This window comes from Cavia porcellus, unplaced genomic scaffold, assembly GCF_034190915.1.
Source record: "Cavia porcellus strain 051 isolate PalLab524CR breed Dunkin Hartley unplaced genomic scaffold, mCavPor4.1 scaffold_20, whole genome shotgun sequence".
In the NCBI taxonomy this organism is placed as follows: Eukaryota; Metazoa; Chordata; class Mammalia; order Rodentia; family Caviidae; genus Cavia; species Cavia porcellus.
Window position 1 is genome coordinate 4,657,794 of NW_026947503.1, and position 25,038 is coordinate 4,682,831.

The following is a 25,038-nucleotide window of genomic DNA, read 5'->3' on the forward strand; positions in this document are numbered from 1 at the left end:
GCCATGGGAGCCGGGAGATGCTCCTGTGGGAACCAGTGTGGGCCACGCTGTCCCTGGATCTATAATTTGGATACAAGAACTAAGTGTGTGGGCTGTGTGTCTCACACCTGCACATGCATACAGTAACAGTTATGTGTTCAAATTAGTTGACATATTTGTGACCTGTATTTCCCATTCACAATCAACAGAAGTGTAACCCTAATGTGTTAATAATGTTCCTCCCTTACCTGTTGAGAAAGATGATGTTATTTAAGGGACTAGGAAAATTAGAAGAACACTCTGCTTGTGTGGCTGATTATGGAAAAGTCTGGCTTCCTCACTGCTGTCAGCTGACCTGTGAGGCTAGAAAGTGGCTGCAGGAAAAGAAAGCCTGTGGGCATCTCTGGCGATGTGACATCCCCTTCTGATTTCTGGTAAGGGAAAATACAGTCAGGGAGGTTACGAGAGGACAGTCTCAGTCCCTCCTGCTGTAACAAAGCACTGTAGAAGGGTTGTTTGTAAGCAGCAAATTTATTGCTTTCAGTTCTGGACACTGGAGAACCCAAGATCAAAACACTGACAATTCAGTCTGGTGACCTCTCTGCTCTACAGGAGCACCTGATGTGGTATCATGTGGTGGAAGGCAAAACAAGCTCTCAACCTCTTGTAAGAACACTTGTGAAGGTTCCATCCTGGTGACTGGATCACCACCCAAAGACTGCCTCTGCAGTGATGCACTGTGGTTTAGGTTTCAGCGTTAGAGTTGGAGTGATACATCAAACCAGTCACACCATGGCACATGCTCTTCTCTCTCCGAGGAAGATGTGGATGTTTTCATTTCAGTCCATTAAATTGGCAAGAGTAGAGCATCAGTAAACTCTTAACTTGGTTGCAACGGCTTCAGTGTTTCAGGGGCCAGGGAGGACAGTGTGTGTGCTTCTGTCTGCAGGTCAGGCCAGAGATCCATGTGCCTGGCAGAATCCCTCCCCACACAGGCTGAGCCATCTTCTCCAACAGAGCTCTGTTTCTTCCGGTCTTTCATACCTAAGGATGGCCTTGATGAGCTAGAATGTTTTCAGAACAAGGACACTGAAGTGAAAGCAGCATGTAAGAAAGGTTTGATGAAACATCCCCAGTCCCACTGGGAGGCTTCACATTGATTTGCTTGGCAGAACCCTCTGCGTAAGCTGGTAAAACAGGGTGGTTTATCCTCAGAAGTCACAGGGCCCTTGACCTTGCTTCCTGTTGGTTTTTAGCATTGGAGTATTAGAACCCTCACTCAGAAAACCATGCGAGTCTTGCCTTATCAAAGCATTTCAGGATTCTTTAAAATTGGAGAAGTTGTACAGCAAGTTTTTCATTTATAGATGCACCTAGTGAGTTGCCTGCTCTAGGCTAGATCCTGGCTTACGATGAACAGAACAACCTGCATTTTGGGCTCACAGTGGAGGAAGGACCAGGACATGGCAATGATGATCCAAGCCAGATGCAGATCAACGGTAAGGATAAATGGGAGAGGAGTGGTATCTCCCGGGGAGAAGACATACCCATGTGTCACCAGGACCAGGTGACACCCACCTGAAACTTTTGGAAGGATTTGACTGAATGACTGGGTCAATTAACTAGCCTTAAAGAAAAATTTGCCTCTGATACCTAAGCTGGGCTGACTTTGATAATCTATAACAAGGTCTCTATCCAAGAGGGAAAAGTATGCATGAATTTGCAAGAGGAAAAATTTCTTGGGAAATAACCCACAGTGCAATTAAGAACATGAGTTGTCAAATCTGAGAAGGGAAAGGAACATTAACACCAAGTGAGGATTCAGGCAAGAAGAACAACCGCCCATCCAGCCAGCTACAGTCCTACCAAGGGAAGCTCGCTGGCCAGTGTGTAAAGGTGTGCATGTTTGTGAGCTAGTGCATGTGTCTTATTCAAGATGCAAATCAAAGAAGCAGAGAAAAGCCAGACATAGAAGTGAGGCGATTCAGGGGAGGTGAACCTGAGCCGAGACCATGACAGATGGTTTGGACAGGAAGGTCATGGGTCGGGTAGACAGGTGTGTACAGCAATTGTCTCTGTCTAGATCCAGCTACCACCACATGGTCTTGAGGGATAGAGTTTGAGAAAAACTGATGTTTAAAAGGCCATATACAGATCTCATTCTGTCTCCACACCCTCCAAGGTGGGCACGACGAACTCCATTTTATAGGCTGCAAGTTGTAGTCAGAGAAGGTGACTTCCCTAAAGGATGTGGGCAGAAGCTCACTGAGCTCTCTGGAATCCAGGTGGAATCCACTTTGCACTCCCTTGCCTGATTTGCCACTAGACACAGAGCCCATGATTGGGAATGATGAAGACGTCCCTGTGATGTGTGGTGCTCTCAGAGCGTCCGTTATCCTACAGACCATCTTGCAGCCCTGATGTTAGGTGGGAAGGGTGGAGGTGCAGTCAGCCTGCTTGGGAGATGGACCCTGACCGCTCTGGATCAGAATGTGATGCTTTGGCTTTTCCAGCTGTTCTCTCTGAAGCACCGAGGCTGCACTCAGCAGGCCTTAGGTAAATGAAGACCTAATGTACACAGGTGAGAATGTGGGGGATTCTGAAGACTTGCTGCTGAGTTCTGGGAGTTTCCTGCACACTCAGCAGGTCTTTCCTCCAGTGTTTCTCCTCTGTGGGGTTTCCTTACTCACCAAAGACACACTCAGGGTGTCCTACTGCTCCAACTCTGCCTCATGCCAACCTTCCTTGCATACCTGCAAGCCTTTGCTTCCTGAATTGTCCACGATCACTGTTTCTTTCCTCGTGCTAGCTTTTGACATGACCCCTGCTTTACTGAGTGTCCTTCGCTAAGCCTATCAGGACCTCATAATTGCTAAGTATAAGGACTACTTTTCCAATTACATCACATGCTAGCTTTTTTGACGGAATATTATGTATGCCAGTATATTCTTCATTCAGATTTAATGATTACAGCATTTTGTCTGATATAGTTTTACACTTTACTATTTGCCCTGATGTCCCATTTTGGGTGGTCCCCAGATATTGGGACATCTCAATTGTAGATGGACACACTGCACATGACACTGGGAATGTGGCATCCCTCTGCTGCTGTTTCCCCTTGGGGATGAGCATTTATTGTTCTACTGTCCCCCTATTGCCACTACAGGGATCTTTATGGAGTTTGTGCTAGATCATTCCATGAGATGATTGAAATCTTCTGGTAATTCTTTTCAGAAAAATCCTAACTGCCCCCGCCCACCATGCTCTGGAAATCTTCCCTTGATTGGATGTTTACAGCTATCCAGAGACACAGGTCACCACACAATCTGCATTTCCCAAAGTGCCTGCTCCTGCTCCTGCACTCTCTGCCTTCCCCCCAGCAGTCCGGCCTGGGAGACACCTGGGAACTTGTGCCCTGTCTTTGTCTCGTGCCTCACCTCTGTGCTTCCCTGCTCACTGGGGCCAGTACAATCCATGTGCGTGCTGCTTGCAGAGCATCTGAAACTTAAGCAGGAGCCTGTCTGCTGCCTCTCAGGGGCCGAGCTGTGGATCGCCTAGGGCAGATGTGCTGTGTCTCATTGTCCAGCACTGCCCAGCCAGCTCTATGGGGAAGCCCTCGGCATGTTTCCTCAATGACCACAGGAGGCTTTGGGTCCCACTGACCCAGCAAGAATGACCATATTTGTCCCCTTGGTGAATGATATTATGGGCTGCATTTTACAAATTTCAATGTGAGGCACAAGTATCAGGAATCACTCCTGATAAGTTTACTTGAGTTACCAAGTCTAAGTCCTATAAAATAATTATTGAGCAGCATCGTCTCTAGATACCAGCACCTTGGCCCCTTTCTAAACAATATTGCATTTATGAATCAGAAAGTAGCTGTTGCACATATGATGTACCAAAAATAAGTCATGGTCATTTTCTTGTCCAATGAGATTGTTTTGACCCTGTATAGCTGGAGTTTGTCTTGCAATCACAGGGATGGAAGCTTCCAGTACACTAAGAAAACTGGCTGGAAGCAATGAGAGTTTTAAAAACGTATTAATGTCTATTGCCTAAGAATTGATTGTCCTGCCTTTGGGCAGTGTCATTCCATAAAAGCCACCTGGGCAGCCCCTGATGCTTAGACTCATGGCTTTTGGTGCCCCAGCCCTGTTAGGTGTGCCTATCCTCAGCCACCAGAGACAGCGAGTTCAGAGCCCTTCCCATGTTGTCTTAGGTACTTCTAGGGACTGAAAGTGTCCTTAACTACTTCAGACTTGTCCTGGCTCTTCTGAAATGGGAGGAGACTCAGAAACAAGGTTTTGGTTCTGTATTTGGGGCAGTGAGTTTTATGCGGACTGATGCAGAATTTAGGGTTTCTCCTTGGAGGCTTGGGTGGCTTTCAAGGAGCAACTTGGCTCAGTGTCATGGGAAATGGACAGAGCAAAGGTGATGATGTTGTGGGCCATGGCTTGGCAGAAGCGTCCAGCGACAGACCTGCTCTCCTGAGGGTGGGCAGCAGCCAGCATCTGTACAGGGTTGCTTGTGGGTCCTGCCCGAGTGTGTGTCCTGGATAAGCACATCGGGGATTCCTGTATAAAGCAGTCCTGCTCAGCAGACCCCACTGTAACTCAGCAAGCAGAGGGGGTGTGAGGCTTTGGCCACCCACCACTTCCTGCTGATTTTCCAGAGAAGAGCACTGGCTCCTGTCCCTTCCCGCCCCCGTGTTCTTTTAGCCTGAAGTCAGTGGATTCCTGGGATTTGTGAGAGCACACAGGCTGCGCCAGCTGGGAGGTGCTTTCTGGTGCTGCTTACATGCTGTGGCTTTGCAATTTGGGGGTCGCTTGTGGGGCTGGGGCTCCCTTGGGCTGGAGGCCCTCTGCTCCTTATGCCTGGTCAGGCTCATGCTTACCACCCATCCCAGGACCCCAGGTCTCCTTAGCTCTTTCAGATCCGTGTGAGTCCCGGCATGGGCTAATGTGTTAGTTACTCATGTTAGCTTTGATGCTGCCTTTGGACTGTGGGGAGTCCCTCAAACAGGATAATTATTCAAGGAAATGTCTCAAAGCCTAGTGCTGGTTATAAAGGCCAAATGCGGTATTTGCAAATTTTGGCTTTTGGTGCCCCAGCCAAAATTATAAGACTTGAACACTGGATTATAAGACCTGAACACTGGATTATAAGACCTGAACACTGGAGAAGGCGTCAGAGGCCACGCAATCAAAGGACTGTCTGGTAATGAATATTCCTTTATGTGTTAGGTGCTCCCTGGTTTCTTTTCAAAATGGTTGTCATCCTGAAGTTGCCTTCTTCCACCACTAGATGGTAGATGGTGGCCATACATGAATGTAAACTCTGCCTTCAAATTTATCACTGTTATTTTTTTCAGCAAACATATATTGAGCACCTGCTGCATGTGGAGGGGGCTACCAGGAAGGGGACAGGCTCATTGACCTTGAGGTACACAGTGTCAGGCAGGGGAGTAGCACAGAACCTACAGAGGCGCCAGCAGTGGAAGGCAAGGGTGGCAGGGGATGCCCCTTCTGAGCGCAGCAGAGGGATGCAGTGGGCTTGGCTCCATGCGTGGAGGAAGGTGGCACAGGCGGCAGATGGGGCGGCTTCCACAACAGACGTTTCACACAGATCCCGGTGCCACAGCAGGCCTTCCTCTGAGGCCTCGCTCCTGCGAGTGCAGAAGATCCTCCTTCCTGTGTCCTCATGCAGTCACGCCTGTGTCTGTCCTGCTCTCCTTTTCTTAAAAAGACATCCTCAAATCCCCTCCCGCCTGACCTCATTTAGGCTCTGTCACTGTCTTAGGTGCTTCTCTCGTTGCTGAGACAAAATCAACCAGAAGTTAAAGGAAGAAAAGTTTATTTCTGCTCACAGTTTGTAGAGGTTTCAGTACACAGTTGGCCGATTCCAAGGCAGGGTATGTGCAAGGAGCATCACAGAAGAGAAAGTCCGTGGAGGGAAGAAGGCGCCAAGCTAGTGACCCAACAAGCGCCCAACAGCTTCCTTCTGCCCCTTTGTGGTTCTGGTTAGGCTGTCTAGGTTAGGGGTGGGGCAGACCAGTCAGTGGATGAATTTAGTCCTCACACCCTTAATCCCAGCATAACACATTAAGACCCAGCCACTTCTGAATACTCACACTATGACTGCCTGAGGCTTTGTGGGGACATCCAGATACAAGCTAAAACATCTTCTCCCAAAAGTCATCACACTGGGGCTGGGGCTTCATCTGTGACTTGAGAGGACACGCTTCAACCTAGGACAGTGAACTTCTCTCCAAGTGGAGAGAACGGCCCCAGGGTGAGGTAGATGGATTCTCCTGGGGTCACACCCCCAACCCTATGAGGTGGCCCTGCCGGCCAAGAGGTGAGCCCTTGCAGTAAGGGTGGGTGAAGATACCTAGCAAGCCGGCCAGCAGCCCTGCCCTGAGGGTACAGTGCACCGGGCCTGGAGGCCAGGGGGGTAAAGGGGTGCTGACGCTGCGTGCCCCGCTCCCTGCCCAGTCCCTGCAGTCACCTTCATTCACAGAGCATTGCGGGGACAAGGTGTGAGTTTGTGATGTGTCTCAATGATGGGAAGACATGAATTGATTGCTGAGAGAAAACTCAGCAGCAAAGAAGAGCAGGTCCCATGGCGTGAAGTCTGGCGCTGACCCCCGGCGTGCACAGCATGCCTGCCCCAGGCCTCCTTTGTGACAAGGGGCTCCTCAGGCAGACTCAGTGAACACGGAGTCCTACGGCAAGTCTCTTGGCAGGACCTGAGGGCCCCAGGAGGTCGCGCTGCTGGCCTGGGGGGCAGTCCTCATTCTCGGTGTTGGCCCTCATCTCGCAGCATGTGGCAGGTCTGTCCCATTGCCTTCCTTTGGTGGGCTTGCTCTGGTCAGCTGCCCACTTGTGTGTGGCTTCTTCGGCTGCACAGCCCTGATGCTGTGTGACTGCGGCTCGGGCTGGGGCCACTGTTGCACGCTGGCTCTGAATTCCTGAGTAGAGGAGTGGTGGGCCCTGCTCACCTCATCTTGTCAGAGTGGAGCCGTTAATTGTGCTCTACCACAGCAGGCTTAAGCAAGCAGCTCACTCAAGGACCTGGGTCTCAGGTCAGTGCAAACCTGAGCTGAGGAGCAGGAACCTCACTCAGAATGGGTGCAAGTGAGGCAGGAAGAAGCCTTGAATTTCTTTTTTTGTTTGTTTTGAGACAGGTGTTGCTGTGTAGTTCAGGCTGGCCTTAAACTTACTTATGTAACTCAGGATGGCCTCCCATTCACATCAATCCTTCTGCCTCGGCCTCCCATACTGGGATTGCAGCTATGTGCCACCACACCTAGCAAGCCTTGAATCCTAGGCCAGTAATCCCAGGACACATGTGGGAGCTGGGATGATGGGCTGATGGGCAAGTTTGCTCCTCCTTCTAGTGGCCTGTGTGTGTGGCAGGCTTGGACGCACTCTTCAGTCAGGAATGGCTTTGGGACTATAGGATCCTGCCACCATTTTGATGGGAAGATTCTGGAGAACAGCTTGTAAGGAGTCAAAGATAGATGAATTAGATGCATTTTATGGGCACTTCTAGGTTTTCAAATTTAGGAATTTCTCTAGGTGATGCTTTAATGGCATACCTATAAACACAATTCATTAACTAAAGCTAAAAATATTTCTGGGCTGGGGAAAGATTTGTCTCTCTTATTTTGGTCATTGTTTGGAAGCATGGTAGAGGTCCAGTGTAAATGGCATTTTCCCCTGTTCACAGTGTCCTCTGTGTCCCCGTATTCTCTGCTCTGATCACTGCTGTGGCCGATTGCCTGAAGGATGGCCATCCACATGACCAGGGTGTGACAGTGATCAGGGATTCTTGCTCCTGGGCCCTCAGGCGCACTGGCTGGCTGACTTTGCTGATCTGCACTGGGCTAAAAGGTTGGGATCACTCTTGACAAGTTGGCCTTGCCTAGCTGGGCTGAACTTTCTCGCATATTGGAGGGTTCTGCTAGAACACTGCTGCTTTGGGGGTCTCATTCTCCACCAGCTAAGCTGGCCGTTGTTGTGGTGAAGGCAGAGAAGCAAGCTAGAAAGCAGGAACAAACACGAGGACTCCTGGTGTCCAGTTACCCTCACCCCGTGCTGTTGGCCAGAGAAATCCCCTAGGTCTGCCCAGACTCCAAGCATGGAAAAGGAGACCCTGCCTTCCAGGGGAAGGCTGTGAGTAGTGTGAGTATCGGAACTGAAGCATTTTTGCAGTCACTGCATCACAGATAGTATGTTAAATGCAAAAATAGAAGTGTGCGACAGTACAAGTTCTTTGCCTTGTACTTACATGTTCCCAAAGCCCTGTGCGGTCTCAGCTGGGGCTTTTTCAGAGGTGGCTGGTCTAGGTTGTGTGACACTGGAATGGATTCATTGTACAGTGTGAGGCCCAAGGGCACTAGGACCCAGGGCGTGAGCTACCTGCCCTGACTAGTCTGGATAAGATCAAAGGGGCACAGAGCTGCTGGTAAGGTTCCTTGTTGTCTGTCTTTCCCGCAATGAATGTTTCTGTGATTGTCCTGTGCCGTGTGCCGCTCCGCCTGGCAGCCGCCAGCTACAGACTGACACTGCTCCGAACTGTAACACAAATAAAACTTTCCTCCCTTGTGCGTGTTGAGTATTTTGGCTCAGCAATGAGAAAAGTAAGACAAGAAGAGGCACAGAGGACAGAATACAGACAGGATCATTGTCAAAACATTAAAATACAGGAAGGCTTCTAGGGGAAGCTCGAGTGTGCCTGTATGTCTCTTAATAGAAATTTATCAAGTGGAAGATGAACTCCTAGAGCAATCTGTGACCAGAATCGGAATGGCTAGGCACCACGCAAGCCTCCTCCTTCTGGTACACGTGAAGGCTTCCGTTCTGAGAGCCGGGGATCTACTTGGGGGGCTCTTCTCTGAATTTCTGTGGTTGCTTCACTTTTCGGGCTGGATTTTATTTATATACTGTTTGTGGCACCAGCCGCAACTTCTAAGAACTGAACACAGTGGCAAAATACTAAGTTCAGCTGAGTATTGAGTCTTGGGGCTCAGAGGTAATGCTTATTTTAGATGATCAGGCTTGCGGTATACTTAGTCTTCTGTTTCTTTCTAAAGTATGTCCAAAATGAGAATATTCTCTGGAGATGGGATTCTGGCGGGGCAGAGCCAAAGTTCTACTGATGTCATTGTCATTGCTATTATCACTAAAGTCATCCCCATAATTACCATCGTCACCATCACCACCATCACACTCACTATCATCATCATTGTTATCAGCCCATTATATCCGCTAGCATAGCATCACTGTCTCTACATCGTTATCTTCCATACCATAGAATTACATCTGTTTTTTTATTTAAAGAGCAAAAAACAAAACAAAACAGTAAAAGGGTACAAGTAATAAAGAATTTCAAAAAAATAAACAGTAAGAAATCACTAGTTAACAGATTACATTGTCGTCCTAGAAAAACTTGTTCAAGTTACAAAATGAAAGCATTCAAAGTGGACATTCAAACAGTGAGACTGCAAACAGTTGTGTTCAGTGATCCAACAAAAACTTAGTAATATGATTTTCTATCTTACACACTTAGATATACATGCAGTTATATCCTTTAGAGCACTTTCTTTTTCTCTCTTTTTTACAATAACAATTACATATTTTGGGTTTTATTACTCCCACAGTTCTTATTGCTTTTTTTTTTTGAAGAGACTAAAAACAAATGTGACAAAACAAAATTGAGTCAGTCAAAACAAAAGGATGGACATAGTATGTGATGTAAAAACAGAATACCAGGTGATCAACAATGGTTACCACAATGCCTCTTGCTGTCTTAGAAAGAATTGCCTATATCATCAGGTATAATAAAATTGAACAAAACAGTACAGAACAAAACCAATAAAACCCAAACACTGGAGACATTACAGGACTTCAAAAGAAGATAATAGTGAAACCAGAATGGGCATCATAGTAAATCTTATTGCCTTCAAACTTGTTGCCTATACCCTCAAACTTGATACTATCAAACAAAACAGAATAGAGTAAAATCAGTCAATACAAGATGGTGAGCAATACAGGGTTTCAAATCAAGTTAATAGAAAAACAAAAAATTACTATAATATATCCTGCTATTTTTTAAATTTATTTTTCCCTTAATTAAAAATAATACAAAATAAATTAATTTTTTAAAAAAGGGAAAAGAAGGGGAGATTGAGATAAAAGAGGAAATAACAACATAACAACACAGGTCAGGACAGAAGAATTAAAGCAACATAGTGTTTCACCATCAGATAAGCTGACATAATACTAGTTATCATAGTGTCTCTTTCCTTGAAATATTTGAGTATAACTTCCTACTATAGCATCAAACATATCAAGACAGTGTGAAACCATTCAAGAAGAATGAAAGTATTACAGGGTATTTAGAACCAGCTAACAGAAAACGAACAATGGTTTCTATATTTTCTCTTTGCCTATAAAATTTTTGTTTATACAATTACAAATAATAAAATCCAATAAGATACAACATGTTAAGACCGATGGACACAGAAGAACAAAAGCTTGATGGGCCTTCAAAGCAAGATGATATTAAATCAGCACTAGCTATTATGATGTGCTGTTTTCTTCAACAAAGCTGTTCATACTGTCACAGACAATAAAATCAAACAACTCAGAATAAAACTATTCCAATTAATGAATGAAAATATTATAAAGCTTCAAACCAATATAATGGGGAATCATGATTATCACATACTTTTATGTATTCTTATCGTTTCTTACACTAGGGAAACTATTCAGTATTTATACAAGTGAGTTTGATTTATTTCACTTATGAATATGGTCTCAAGCTGTGCCCATTTATTTATAAATATCTCAATGTGATCCTTCTTTATAGCTGAGTAGTACTCCATTGTCTAAAAATACCACAGCTTTTTTATCCATTCCTCAGTTGATGGACACTTGGGTTGTTTCCAAGATCTGGCTATTACAAATTGTGCTGCTATAAACATAGGTGCACATATATCACTGTGGTATGATGCTTTCAGTTCTTCTGGGAATATGTCTAGAAGTGGAATACCTGGAACAAATGGGACTTCCAATCCCAGCTTTTGGAGAAATCTCCAGACTGACCTCCACAATGGCTGCACCAGTGTACACTGCCATCAACAGTGCAGGAGAGTTCCTTTTTCCCCACAGCATCTCCAGCATTGTTGTTGTTGGTTTTCTTGATCCTGGCCATTCTTTCAGGAGTGACATGGAATCTCAGTGTGGTTTTAATTTGCATTTCTCTAATGAGTAATGATGATGAACATTTTTTTTTCATGTGTTTATTTGCCCGTGTTTGTATTTCTTCATCTGAGAAGTGTGTATTCATCTCAGATGCCCATTTTTGGATTGGATCTTTGAATTTTGTGGTCTGATTTTTAAAAAATTCTTTATATGTTTTAAACAAAAGTCCTTTGTTTGAGGGACAGTTCACTAAGATTTTTTCCCAGTTTGTGGGTTTTCTTTTTAGTATGCTGGAGATTTCTTTTGATGTGCAGAAACTTTTTTAATAAGATGTGATCCCAGTTATTGATTCTGGGAAGTATTTCCTGTGCAGTTTGATTCCTGTTCAGGAATTCTCTACCTACTCCTAGGTCTTCAAGGTTTTTACCCAATTTGTCTTCCAACATTTAGTATTTCTGTTTTAATATTCAGATCTTTGATCCATTTAGATTTTATTTTAGTACATGGTGATAGGCATGGGTCTAGTTTTAGTTTTCAACATATGGAAAGCCAGTTTTTCCAACACCATTTATTTAAGAGACTGTTGTTCTTCCAGTGAACATGTTTGGCGCCTTTATCAAAGATAAGGTGGTTGAGGGTGTTTGTAGTTGTGATTGTATCTTTCAATCTATTCCATTGATCTTCGGCTCTGTTTTGGTTCCAGTACCATGTTGATTTTACTACAGTTGCTTTGTAGTATAACTTCAAGTCAGGGATTGTGATGCCTCCTGTCTTGCCTTTGCTGCTTAGAACTGTCTTTGATATTCTAGGTCTCTTCTGGTTCCAGATGAATTTTAGGAGTGATTTCTCAAGATCTATGAGGTATGTTGATGATATTTTTATTGGTATTACATTGAATCTGTGTAAGAGATTTGGGAGAATGGCCATTTTTGCAATATTTATTCTTCCCGTCCATGAGCAAGGGATATCTTTCCATTTTCTGAGATCATCTTCAATTTCTTTTTACAGTGTATTATAATTTTCCCTGTATAGGTCTTTCACTTCTTTCATGAGAGTAATTCCTAAATATTCCATTTTTTGGTTGTGAGTGTGAAGGGTGTGTTTTCTCTTATTTCTCTCTCTGTGATTTTCTTGTTAGTGTATAGGAATGCTATTGATTTTTGAGTATTGATTTTTGTATCCAGCTACATTGATGAATTTATTTATTATATCTAAAAGTCTTTCAATGGAGTTTTGGGGATCTTGTAGAGTATCATGTCATCTACAAATAATGATAATTTAACTTCTTCTTTTCCTATCTTTACCCCTTTTATTTCTCTCGTATAATTGCTCTGGCTAGTATTTAGAATTGGTGATAAGGGACATCCTTGTCTTGTGCCTGATTATAAAGTAAAGGCCTTCAATTTTTCACCATTTAGTATGATAATCGATGTTGGTTTGTCATAGATGGCCTTTATTATTTTGAGGTAAAGCCCATCTATTCCAATTTTCTGTAAGATTATCATAAATGAATATTGGACCTTATCAAAAGCTTTTTCTGCATCTATAGAAATGATCATGTGATTCTAACTTTTGGCTTTGTTGATGTGGTGGATTACATATAGTGATTTATGTATGTTGAACCATCCCTGAATGCCTGGGATGAATCCCAGTTGGTCATGGTATATAATCTTCTTGATGATTTGCTGCATCCTATCTGCCAATATTTTATTGAGGATTTTTGCCTCTGTTTTCATTAGGGAGATTGGTCTATAGTTCTCTGTTTTACTTGGGTCTTTCTCAGGTTTTGGTACGAGAGTAATATTTGTTTCCAGGAATGATTTAGGAAGGATTGCTTCCCTTTCAATTTCACTGAGGAATTTGAGAAGTATCAGCATTATGACTTCTTTGTATTTCTTGTAGAATTCCACAGTGAATCTGTCTGGGCCTGGGCTCTTCTTTGTAGGTAAGGACTTAATTGCATTTTCAATTTCATTAACAGAGATTGGGTTATTCAGCAGTTTTACATCTTCTTGATCTAGCTTTGTTACTTTACATGTTTCTAAGAATCTGTCTATTTCTTCTGTGTTACCAAACCTTTGACAGTAGAGGTTTTCGAAATAGGTGTTGATGATCTTTTGTATTTTTATAGAGTCTGTAGTGATTTTGCCTTTTTCATTCCTTATTGCATGAATTTGAGCTTTTTCTTCCCCTTTTTTTTTATAAGGCTGGCTAGGGGCTTATCGATTTTATTTATTCTTTCAAAGAACCAAATCTTTGATTCCTTGATCTTAGTCATTCATTCATCTTTTTCTTAGTCTCTATTGCATTGATTTCTGCTCTGACTTTTATAATTTCCTCTCTTCTTTTGGCTTTGGGCTTGACTTGCTCTTCTCTTTCTAGATGTTTGAGGTGTACCATCAGGTTATTTATTTGTATTCATTCTGTTTTCCTGATGTGGGAACTCAGTGCAATAAATTTTTCTCTGAATTAAAAAATAGCGGGATATATTATAGTAACTTTTTGTTTTCCTATTAACCTGATTTGAACCCCAGTATTGCTCTCCCCATCTTGTTCTGTCTGATTATACTGTATTCTATTTTGTTTGATAGTATCAAGTTTGAGGGTATAGGCAACCAGTTTGAAGGCAATAAGATATACTATGATGCCCATTATGGTTTGACTATTATCTTTTTTTGAAGTCCTGTAAGGTCTCCAGTGTAGGTTTTATTGGTCTTGTTCTGTACTGTTTTGATCAATTCTATTATACCTTATGATATAGGCAGCTCAATTTAAAAATAGCAAGAGGCACAATGGTAACCACTTTTGATCACCTGGTATTCTATTTTTGCATCATGTACTATACCCATCCTTCTGTTCTAACTGACTCTGTTTTGCTTAGTCACATTCGGTTTTATTCTCTTCAAAAAAAGTAATAAGAACTGTCGGAGTAATAAAACCCAAAATGTGTAATTGTTATTGTAAAAAAGGGAGGAAAGGAAGGTGGACTAAGGGATACAACTGCAGGTATTTTTGAGTGTGTAGGATGGAAAACCATATTACTGAGCTTTTGTTCGATCATTGATCGGAACTGTCTCCAATATCACTGTATCAATGTCCACTTTATATGCTTTAATTTTATAATTTGGACAACTGTTTATAAGAAGACATTATGTAACTTATTAACTAGTGATTTCTTACTGCATATTTTTTTCTTGAAATTCTGTGTTACTTGTACCGTTTTAGTGTTTTTTTCTTTTATGTCCTTTCTTTTTTCTCTTTAAATAAAAAAAAAATTTCCTCTGAGGACAGCTTTCATTGCATTCCACAGATTCTGGTAAGTTGTATTTGTGATTTCCTTTGCTTGTAGGTATTGTTTAATTTCTTCTTTAATTTCCTCTGTGACCCACTGATTACTCAAGAGTATGTTATTCAGTTTCCATGTGTTTGTGGGATTTTTGCAGTATCTTTTATCATTAATTTCTAATTTCATAGCACTATGATCTGATAACATGCAAGGGATGATTTCAACTCTTTTGCATTTATTTAATATGTTTTGTGAGTTAGTATGTGGTCTATATTAGAGACTGACCCATGCACTGTATGCTCTGTATATGTCTATCAAGTCCATTTGTTCACAGGTATGATTCAGTTCTGTTATTTCTTTGCTGATTTTCTGTCTGGTTGATCTGTCCCTTGGTGTCAATTGTGTGGTAAGATCTCCTGTTAGAATTGTGTTACTGCTAATTTGGTTTTTCATTTCTGTTAATACTTGTTTTATATAACTGGGTGCTCTGCAATTTGGTGCATATATATTTAAGATAGTTATCTCTTCCTCTTTGAATTTTCCCCTAACCAGTATGTAGTTACCTTCCTTATCTCTTCTGATCATTATTGGTTTGAAGTTCACATTGTCTGCAAACAGAATAGCTACCCCCGCTTTTTTTTGGGTTCCTGTTGCATGAAGTATTGTTTTCCATCCCTTGACTTTCAGTCTGTGAGTATCCTTTTGGGTTAGATGGTTTTCTTATAGACAGCATATGGTTGGATTTTGTTTCTTGATCCATTCTGCCAGTCTGTTTCTTTTATTTGGTGCATTGAGACCATTTACATTAATGGTTATAACTGTTATATGTTGGTTTCTTGTTGATATGTTATCTTTCTGCTGTTGCATCTTTATCTTTCCATACTGTTTATTCTTGTTTATTGGTTTTTTCTAAACTGTTTTTCAGTATTCTTTGCAGGATTGGCTTGGTGATCATGAAGTTCTTCAGCTGTTCTTCATGATGGAAGTATCTTATTTCTCCATCCATTTTGAAGGACAGTTTTTCAGGGTACATCAGTCTAGGTTGGAAATCATTTTGCTTTAGGATCTGGAATACTTCACTCCATGCTCTTCTTGACTTTATTGTTTGTGCTGAGAAGTCTGCTGTGATTCTGGTAGGTTTTCCTTTATAAGTGATTTGTCTTTTCTCTCTGACAGCTTTTAATATTCTATTCTTTTGTTGGAATTACTGGGATGGTGATTATTATGTGTCTGGGTGTAGTTTTATTTTGGTTATGGCTATTTGGAGTTCTATATGCTTCACTGATCCTGATGTCAGTTTCCAATCTCATGTTTGGGAAATTTTCAGCTATTACTTCTCTAAATATCCTCTTGACATCCTTTATGTTGTCCCCTTCTTTTTCATTTATCCCTATCAATCTTATGTTGTTTTTCTTTGTGTCATTTTGCAGTTTTTGAATTGTTATTTCCTGATTTCTTGTTATTTTTAAAAGATCTTTCCTTTCCTGTGCACTAGCTGCAATCTTGTCTTCAGCTCTGAGATTCTATCTTCACTTTCATTGAGGCAGTTTTTACAACTTTCAATGGAATTTTTGATTTCCTGTATATCTCTTTGCATCTGCTTTATGTATTCTATTTGTTTTTTATATTGTTCATCCAGGGATTCTACCTTTTTGTTTAGTTCCTCCAATTTTTTAACTGTGTCTTCTTCAGCTATGCTCAGCATCTCCTTCATTTCTTTTTTATTTCTTCTTTTACTGGGGGATTATTTCTAGTTTGAATTCCTTTAAAGCTTCCCAGAGTTGCTTCTTTATTTCAGGAATTTCAGGCATATAGCATGTATTTTCTTCTATGTTCATGGCTCCTAGGTTTTCTTGGGATAGGCTGGATGTTTGAGATTGAATTTTGGTCTTTCGTTTTGTCCTTTTCCTATATTTCCGTGTTTCAAGTGTTGTTCCAAAGCTTCCCTTTGGGCATGTTGGAAATTGTCTCCTATGTCCTGGGCTCCCAAGACTCCTCTGTTAGTGTAGCTCCTTGGGCAGTGAGGCCCCCGGATTAAAAGAAGGTTGGCAGGCTCCTCTCAGGTAGGTCTAAACCTTCCTCACACTGCACAGCTCCCCCCTCTGGCAGCAAAGCTCCCCTGATGGAAAGAAGGCCACCCGGAGTGGTCCAGACAGGTCCAAATACTGTTAAGCCTGATCTAGAGTGGCCACAAGCCCAGCGGGTCCCCCACCCCCTACAGCAAGGGTCTCATACTCTCCCAGGGATTGGATGTTGTATAACCATCCAGCTCCTTGGATGACAAACCTCCCTGGGCTGATAGAAGGTCACCCCTATGGCCTGCTAGGCCTCAAACCTCCTCAGCAGGGCTGCTCCCTCCTCCAGGCGGTGGCAGTAGTGCTGGTGCTCTCCAGGCGAAAGGTTGCAGGCAAGGCCGGAGAAGGTTCCCACGGCTCAACCCAGCTCCTTCCTCCAGGTGGGGCAGCTGTGGTGTGCCCTCATAGAATTACATTTATAAATAAATAGCATACTAAAATTAGCTAGAAGCATACACCAGAAGATTAGGGAGAAGTTAAGATTGAAAACAAAGGTCTATGGCTAAAGCCCAAAATATGTGTGCTTTTTAAGAAAAGCAGAAAGAGAGATGTGAGAATATGGTAAAGTATCAGCAGGTGATGATGCTTTTATAGGAATAAAGGGGGAAAGTGAGGCTTGTGATAGGTTTAGATGTGGAGCTGCCAGGAAATGATAAATGCCGAGTGAGGTCAAGGCAAACCTCAAGCTGGGTGAGACCAGTGTGCTTTCAAAGATCCCATTTTGCTGCTGCAGGAGGGCAGAGCCTCTGTGCAGGGCTGAGTGGAATTCTGATGGCGGGGCTCACAGCTTTGCAGCCTGCAGCACCAGATAAAACTGCACGTCTACCACTCAGCTGCCCTGGTACCTAAGGGAGCCCGCAGAAGTCAGACCCTCTGCTGGACACCTGCAGGGTTTGCCATCACCAAATAAGGAGTCTCTTCTGGCATGTTTGCTTGGAGAACCAGAGTATAGATTTGCATTATTAATAGAAGGGGTTTAGCAGCCACTGTAAATCAGTTACACAATTTTTAAATTGTTCCTGGAAGAAGAACTATCATTGGGGGTTTCCAGATTGTTTTGGTTATAATGTTACTACTTTAAGAAACGAAGCAGCTTCTGTTATGGTGCAAGATTGCAGAGGAGAATAAAGAGTACACTCATTTCAAAACTGGTGTGATAAGCTTACAATGTCATAGAAATATTTTTCTTAACAAAATTGCAAGGCAAATAAGTGACTATAATATGATATCTGGAAAAATCAGCATTTATTATTTATACATGCATTCTAAATTATACATCCAGGAACTGATTTGTTAGAAAACATTTTTTGAGGACAGGGCCAAGTTTTGTGACCTTGATACTTTCCACCATGACTGACATTTTGATGAGGAGTGGGAGGGAGAGGAGGAAATTGTGGCCATGGTTCCAAGATGTTGGACTTTCATTCTGTTTGTTTTTTTTTTTTTTTTTTTTCTTTTTCCTTTTTATCGGTACCGGGGATCGAACTCACGACTGCCTGCTTGCAAGGCAGGCACTTATGCCGCTGAGCTAAACCTCCAGCCCCCTTGGACTTTCATTCTGATGTCCTCTGCTGATCAGTTCTGCCTGAAGGTAGGAAACAACCTACCTGTAGATGATTATTGCTCCATTGGTGACCTTTGAGGGACTGAAAAAACTGAGAAAGTACCAAGAAATGGACAAATGTTTCTCTCATTTAAAAAATACTAAGGTGTTAGACTCACACCCCTCTACTGGTTTGCTTGAGGAGTCTTCTGGAGGGTATTAAAGAGATGCATCTGAGAAGCCCTGGAAGCAGCAGCACTAACGTAAAGCCCTCCGTGTCTTTACCTCTCAGGCCAGGGCTCCCATGTCATGTGCATTCCATAAATATTTATGCAGTAAATAAAGAATACTGGAAAAAGTATTGTGGATCACACTGTATTTTCCACTTGGAAAATTTTAAAACGTTATTGAGTAAAAAAATGAAAGGACTTAGTTACCTGGCATGCTGTCCTCTCAGGACGATGAGGTGTTACCAGATGAGAAAACGTCTCCAGAGTTGTTTAATTGTGCATTCAAATATTTAATGAGTATTTACACTAATAAATTTGTAACAAGTTGACAGCAGCTTTTCTATTGTTCTGGTACAAAGTACATTTTTTAATGGTGCTAATCACACCAGCTACGCTTTCCTTCGCTGGAAACTTATATACGCATATTTTGTAACCTCATTGCAAAATTTCTAAATCTTCCTTCTCTGCTTTTGCTCCTACTTATCATTGTAAATATGGCAGAAGCAGCCAGTGATTCCCATGACACAGTCTGAACATTGGACTACCTTGAAATTTTCTCCACCAGCTAGTTAGTCTACCAAATATAACTTCAGCCTCACACAAAATCCTAAGACTAGGGCAAAATGTGAACATCTTTGTTGTCTGTAACATGAACACCGTCTAGTTCACATGCCAATACAGCCCCTTGTCTCATCTGAAACCGCATGAGCACAGTCTGCCGCCTGTGTTCTGGGGCTCTGAACTCCTAGCGGAATGGCCCACCGAGCGCTGCTTATAACCTTCCGTGCCTTCTCTAGCTCAGATCTCCAAACATTTCCAAACTGGTCCTCAAACCAGGAAAGTGAATCATGGAAAGGAAAGGAGTTTTGGTCTCTTCAGCTCTGAGCATCAAACCTGCCCGGACCCCTTCCTGAAGGAAACTGGGGAGTGAATCTTGCAGTAAGTGCATGTGACCTAACAGCCCGATATGCTGGGGAGGGTCTCTAACTCCTCCTTTTATTATCACAGTGTGTGCGTTCCTGTCCGAAGGCTGGAATAGAGCACTGGACACTTCCCAGCTCTCTCCTGCTGATTGCTGCAAGAGCCGGGGAGGGAAGTCAGTGGAATATTTCTTATCTTTGTTTCAGTGACTGGAACAATGGAGGCACAGGAAAAGTGTGCTGGGAACACAGCACACCTTGATGATAAACTGAGCTGGGGCTAGTGGGGTCCCAAGACGGAGTTTATTTCTCTTTTTACTCTGCCTTGAGTGGGTGCTAGAATTTGCAGGATGAACTCTGAAGGTTCCTGGTATCCTACAGTCTCACAATTCACACAGCAGTGAGACTCAGAGAGGGGGTGACACAGTGTCTCCATGTGGTGCCTGTAAAGTGGATGGGCTTAGGTTTGCACGCATAGTTTAGTCTTTGTTCCCCTCCACTTCTCCCACACCAGTGTTTGCTCATGAGAACGCCTCATACAGAGAGCAGCAAGCCCAGCATCGGTGACTAAAGCTACCAGGTGGTGTGCGTGTCCCGCCTGTCCCTTACCAGATATTCACCCCAATACTGGCCCAGTGGCCACAGGCTTTGATCAGCAAGTCCTCTGTCCTGTCTGTATCCTCCAGTCTTTCCTCTGTCCTTCTGATTAAAACAGTACATGCTCTTCATGTATTTGCAGAAGTTGCTCAATTTTTTCCCCACATGAAAATGATCTGGCACCATGTTGGAAGCAGAGCAGGAGCAGCACAGGGGGTTCGGGTGCTTCTGGGCTTCCCCGAGGTGCCCAAGGGCTCTCGGGCACTGTGGGAGGGGGCCACGAGCAAGGAGCCACCCTTGTTCTGTATCGTTTACAGCCAGAATCGGCATGGGGACCCCCCACCCCGGGGAGGAGCTGACCAGGGAAACCAGCCTGTCCCTCATACCCTCATCCCAACCTTTGTCTGCTATAAAAGGGTCCTTTCTCAGCAAGTGCTTAAATAAAAAGGGATTTCTCGTGATCTGGTGTGTGGAAAGCGATGTGATGCACACGCCACTTTCAAGGCACTATGTAATCCCACAGAAATGAGGATGGTGAAGGAAGTCCCTGCATGTTGTCTCTGAGCTCTTCCTGGGAGAGAGAAAGTTGCTGAGCAGACAGCACTGAGCTTTCCAGAGTGTGCTGACCAGGAGGGCAAGCAGGACTGAGCCTGTGTGGCCACCAGCACGGGCATCAGGCTTCAGGAAAAGGGGTGCCACCTGCCAGCACCTCCCTTTCCCAGTGGAGAGCTTGGTGACTCGCGAATGGCAGTCAACCTGTGTGTGTGGGCATGAGCACCCCAGATACCATGTTTGCTTTAAGGACCTGGTGCACCCGGTCTAATGCATTCCAACCACTGGGAAGGCTCACCGCATTTTAGATCTCCTCACACTACTATTACACATGAATTGGCCTGAAAAACACTCAAAGGGGAGAATTCCATATGTGCTGCATTTCAGGCTAATGATGAAATGCTCAAGGCTTAGAGTGTGGGGCTAACCAAACTCCCACCACTGCCAGAGCTGTTGGGGACATTAGGGTGTCAGCTGCTTTCAGACAGAGCAGAAAAGTGTGCACAGGCAGGCTCTAATGCTTCTGTCAACACAGAAGACAACCAAGAGAAAGACCAGGGCAGGGCCACATCACCTTTCCTGATTCACTCCTCCCTGTTCTCTCCTGACTCCTTCTCTCCTCCCTCCTTCTCTCCTCCCTCCTTCCCTCCTCCCTCCTTCTCTCCTCCTCCTTCTCTCCTCCCTCCTTCACTCCTCCCTTCCTTCTCTCCTCCCTCCTTCCTCCTCCCTCCTTCTCTCCTGCCTCCTTCTCTCCTCCTTCCTCCTCTCTCCTCCCTCCTTCTCTCGTCCCTCCCTTCTCTCCTCCCTCCTTCTCTCCTCCCTCCTTCTCTCCTCCCTCCTTCTCTCCTACCTTCTTCTCTCCTCAATGTTCTCTCCCTCCTCCTTCTCTCCTCCCTCCTTCTCTACTCCCTGTTCTCTCCTCCCTCCTTCTCTCCTCACTCCTCTCTCCTCCCTCCTCTCCCCTCCCCTCCCTCTCTCCCTCCCTCCTTCTCTCCCTCCCTCCTTCTCTCCCTCACTCCTTCTCTCCTCCCTCCTTCTCTCCTCCCTCGTTCTCTCCTCCCTCCTTCCTTCCCCCTGTTCTCTCCTCCCTCCTTCTCTCCTCTTCCTTCTCTCCTCCCCTCCTTCTCTCTCACTCCTTCTCTCCTCCCTCCTTCTCTCCTCCCTCCTCTCCTCCCTCCTTCTCACCTCCCTCCTTCTTTCTCCCTCCTTCTCTCCTCCCTCCTCCTCTCCTCCCTCCTTCTCTCCTCCTTCCTTCTCTCCTCCCTCCCTCTCTCCTTCCCTCCTTCTCTCCTCCTCCTTCTCTCCTCCCTCCTTCCTCCCCTACCTCCTTCTCTGCTCTGCTCCCTCCTTCTCTCCTCCCTCCTTCTCTCCTCCCTCCTTCTCTCCTCCCTCCTTCTCTCCTCCCTCCTTCTCTCCTCCCTCCTTCTCTCCTCCCTCCTTCTCTCCTCCCTCCGTCTCTCCTCCCGCCTTCTCTACTCCCTGTTCTCTCCTCCCTCCTTCTCTCCTTCCCTCCTTCTCTCCTCCTCCTCTCCTCCCTCCTTCTCTCCTCCTCCTTCTCCCCTCCCTCCTTCTCTCCTCCCTCCTTCTCTCCTCCGTCCTTCTCTCCTCCCTCCTTCTCCTCCTCCCCCTCTCTCTCCCTGCTTCTCTCCTCCCTCCTTCTCTCCTCCCTCCTTCTCTCCTACCTCCTTCGCTCCTCCCTGTTCTCTCCTCCCTCCTTCTCTCCTCCCTCCTTCTCTCCCCCCTCCATCTCCATCCCTCCTCTCTCCTCCCTCCTTCTCTCCCTCCCTGCTTCTCTCCTCCCTCCTTCTCTCCCCCTCCTTCTCTCCTCCCTCCTTCTCTCCTCCTCCTTCTCTGCTCCCTCCTTCTCTCCCCCCTCCATCTCTGCTCCCTCCTTCTCTCCTCCCTCCTTCTCTCCTCCTGCTTCTCTCCTCCCTCCTTCTCTCCCCTCCTTCTCTCCTCCCTCCTTCTCTCCCCCTCCTTCTCTCCTCCCTCCTTCTCTCTCCCCCCTCCTTCTCTCCTCCCTCCTTCTCTACTCCCTCCTTCTCTCCTCCCTGTACTCTCCTCCCTCCTTCTCCCCTCCCTCCTTCTCTCCTCCTCCTCTCTCCCCCCTCCATCTCTCCTCCCTCCTTCTCTCCTCCCTCCTTCTCTCCTCCCTCCTTCTCTCCTCACCTCCTTCTTCCTCCCTCCTTCTCTCCTCCCTCCTTCTCCACCTCCTTCTCTCCTCTCTGGTCTCTCTCCCTCCTTCTTCTTCCTCCCTCCTCTCCTCCCTCCTTCTCCCCTCCCTCCTTCCCCCTCCCTCCTTCTCTCCTCCCTCCTTCTCTCCTCCCTCCTTCTCTCCTTCCCTCCTTCTCTCCTCCCTCCTTCTCTCCTCCCTGTTCTCTCTTCCCTCCTTCTCTCCTCACTCCTTCTCTCCTCCTGCTTTTCTCCTCACACCTTCTCCCCTCCCTCCTTCTCCGCTCCCTCCTTCTCCCCTCCCTCCTTCTCCCCTCCCTCCTTCTCTACTCCCTCCTTCTCTCCTCACTCCTTCTCTCCTCCTCCTTCTCTCCTCACTCCTTCCTCCTCCTTTCTCTCCTCCCTCCTTCTCTCCTCCTCCTTCTCTCCTCCCTCCTTCTCTCCTCACTCCTTTCTCCTCCCTCCTTCTGTCCCTCCCTCCTCCCTCCCTCCTTCTCACCTCCTCTTTCTCTCCCCTCCTTCTCTCCTCCCTCCTTCTCTCCTCCCTCCTTCTCTCCTCCTTCCTTCTCTCCTCCCTCCTTCTCTCCTCCCTCCTTCTGTCTTCCCTCCTTCTCTCCCCTCCTTCTCCCCTACCTCCTTCTCTCCTCCCTCCTTCTCTCCTCCCTCCTTCTCTCCTCCCTCCTTCTCTCCTCCCCTCCTTCTCTACTCCCTGTTATCTCCTCCCTCCTTCTCTCCTCCCTCCTTCTCTCCTCCCTTCTCTCCTCCCTCCTTCTCTCCTCCCTCCTTCTCCCCTCCCTCCTTCTCTCCTCCCTCCTTCTCTCCTCCCTCCTTCTCTTCTCCCTCCTTCTCTCCTCCCTCCTTCTCTCCTCCCTCCTTCTCTCCTACCTCCTTCTCTCCTCCCTCCTTCTCTCCTCCCTCCTCTCCTCCCTCCTTCTCTCCTCCCTCCTTCTCCCCCTCCCTCCTTCTCCCTCCTCCTTCTCTCCTCCCTCCTTCTCTCCCCCTTCGTCTCTCCATCCTCCTTCTCTCCTCCCTCCTACTCTCCTCCCTGCTTCTCTCCTCCCTCGTTCTCTCCCCCCTCCTTCCTCCTCCCTCCTTCTCCCCCCCCTCCTTCTCTCCCCCTCCTTCTCTCCTCCTCCTTCTCTCCTCCCTCCTTCTCTCCTACCTCCTTCTCTCCTCTCTGTCTCTCCTCCCTCCTTCTCTCCTCCCTCTTCCTCCTCCCTCCTTCCTCCCTCCCTCCTTCTCCCCTCCCTCCTTCTCTCCTCCTCCTTCTCTGCTCCCTCCTTCTCTCCTCCCTCCTTCTCTCCTCCCTCCTTCTCTCCTCCCTGTTCTCTCTTCCCTCCTTCTCTCCTCACTCCTTCTCTCCTCCTTCTTTTCTCCTCACCCTTCCCCCCTCCCTCCTTCTCCTCTCCCTCCTTCTCCCTCCCTCCTTCTCCCCTCCCTCCTTCTCTACTCCCTCCTTCTCTCCTCACTCCTTCTCTCCTCCCTCCTTCTCTCCTCACTCCTTCTCTCCTCCCTGTTCTCTCCTCCCTCCTCTCTCCTCCTCCTTCTCTCCTCCCTCCCTTCTCTCCTCACTCCTTATCTCCTCCTCCTTCTGTCCTCCCTTCCTCTCCTCCCTCCTTCTCACCTCCCTCTTTCTCTCCTCCCTCCTTCTCTCCTCCCTCCTTCTCCCTCCCTCCTTCTCTCCCTCCTTCCTTCTCTCCTCCCTCCTTCTCTCCTCCCTCCTTCTGTCTTCCCTCCTTCTCTCCTCCCTCCTTCTCCCCTACCTCATTCTCTCCTCCCTCCTTCTCTCCTCCCTCCTTCTCTCCTCCCTCCTTCTCTCCTCCTCCTTCTCTACTCCCTTTATCTCCTCCCTCCTTCTCTCCTCCCTCCTTCTCTCCTCCCTTCTCTCCTCCCTCCTTCTCTCCCTCCCCTTCTTCCCTCCCTCCTTCTCTCCTCCCTCCTTCTCTCCTCCCTCCTTCTCTCCTCCCTCCTTCTCTCCTCCCTCCTTCTCTCCTCCCTCCTTCTCTCCTACCTCCTTCTCTCCTCCCTCCTTCTCTCCTCCCTCCTCTCCTCCCTCCTTCTCTCCTCCCTCCTTCTCCCCCTCCTCCTTCTCCCCTCTCCTTCTCTCCTCCCTCCTTCTCTCCCCCTTCGTCTCTCCATCCTCCTTCTCTCCTCCCTCCTACTCTCCTCCCCTTCTCTCCTCCCTCCGTTCTCTCCTCCCCTCCTTCTCTCCTCCCTCCTTCTCCCCCCCCTCCTTCTCTCCTCCCTCCTTCTCTCCTCCCTCCTTCTCTCCTCCTCCTTCTCTCCTCCCTCCTTCTCTCCTCCCTCCTTCTATCCTACCACCTTCTCTCCTCCCTCTTCTCTCCTCCTCCTTCTCTCCCCTCGTCTCTTCCTCTCCTCTTCTGGTCCCTCCCTCCTTCTCTCCTCCCTGTTCTCCTCCTCCTCTTCTCCTCCCTGTTTCTCCTCCCGCCTTCCTCACCTCCTCTTTCTCT